The 1,294-nt window shown below is 51.6% G+C and overlaps 1 pseudogene; it reads right to left on the bottom strand.

Moving 5' to 3' along the window:
• Positions 1-533: 533 nt before the first annotated feature.
• LOC122223386 lies at positions 534-618 on the bottom strand (annotated as a pseudogene).
• Between the last annotated feature and the right edge of the window lie 676 nt (positions 619-1,294).

Raw genomic sequence — 1,294 nt, 5'->3', positions numbered from 1 at the left:
CCTGTAACCATGATCATGGCCACCTCCTATAGGACCCTCTTTCCCAAAAGGTTCAGTCAGCTTAGTTGGTGTCAACCTCCCAAGACCCAAAGCTCCCTGAGTCTGCCCAACTGACACAAGAAGCTACCTGTCCTAATCTCAGGGAGAAGCTGTGAAGGGGGAATTGTCTGGGCTTGGCCTCGTACCCTTCTCTTATCTATATAAACCTTCCGAGCCCTTAAAAGGACAAGGAAATAAAGCGGTGGGGGTAGGCCCTCAATGGCTTAAAGGCAGCCCAAATGCGGGCTAGTGGGTAAGCTGAACTGTCATATGTACCCTCACCAGCTCCTCTAAGGGGTGCCAGATGTGTGCACTCTGATGGCCCTGGTTCCCCCAGATAACCCCTTACAGATGGGAGCAGGGTCTCCCCCTGCCAGTGAGCCTTTCCTGCCTGAAGGGGGCCACTTGTATACATTATACACACTCGCAGCTGCCACCAAAGCTATTGAACGACATGTGTCCCTCCTGTGTGTTCACTGTCAGACTCACATGCTAGACATCAGTTTCAATGAGGGTGATGGTAAGGATTCCTCACTTATTTTGTTCAAATGTCCAAGGAATGCATATCATAGTCAATCCAAGCACATTTAAGGGCATTGAACATTTAACATTGCTGGACTCCACCCAAGGACAGCTGAGGAGTTCAAACATGTTGACCCTTGGGGGAACCCCAGGGCCAAGTCCCCGGGGAACAAGAGGAGTCAGGCCCAGGACTGGGTAGGCAGCTTGGTGTGCCCTGGAAAGAAAACCAGTAGGATTTGGCAGAGAAGCACTGCTTAACACCACGATGACTGTGCCCCCATGACCACACAAAACATGCCCTGTGCCTACTGGGGAGTCATGGCTGGCTGGCATCACATTTTACACAGTATAGGCCTAGCTTACTATCCCTGATATCTGCATCCTGCTTATTCCACCTGGGAAGTGATGAGAAGAGACAACACAAGCTTCAGAAAGTCACACAGGTCCATAGGCATCCAGGGGAGTGACACCCACTGGGACCACTTTCTCTATCTCTCCCTATGATTCGTGGGCTCCTTCCATGCATGTGGGGCACGTGTCCAAACATGGATGCATCCAGGCATGGGTTTGGGCTGATGCACCAATCCCGGGCAAAAGTGCTGTGCATAGAATCTATTCTTATCCTCACACACCACATATCAGCTCCCGAACCCAATACCCAAGGCCCAATGTGGACCACGTCTACCTTGCCCTCCCATGGGATGTTCCCCAGACCAGAACCCCTCCACCCAAA

This window comes from Panthera leo, chromosome B3 (assembly GCF_018350215.1).
Source record: "Panthera leo isolate Ple1 chromosome B3, P.leo_Ple1_pat1.1, whole genome shotgun sequence".
Taxonomy (NCBI): domain Eukaryota; kingdom Metazoa; phylum Chordata; class Mammalia; order Carnivora; family Felidae; genus Panthera; species Panthera leo.
Note: the sequence above shows the minus strand (reverse complement) of the source record. Positions and strands in the feature narration are given on the sequence as shown.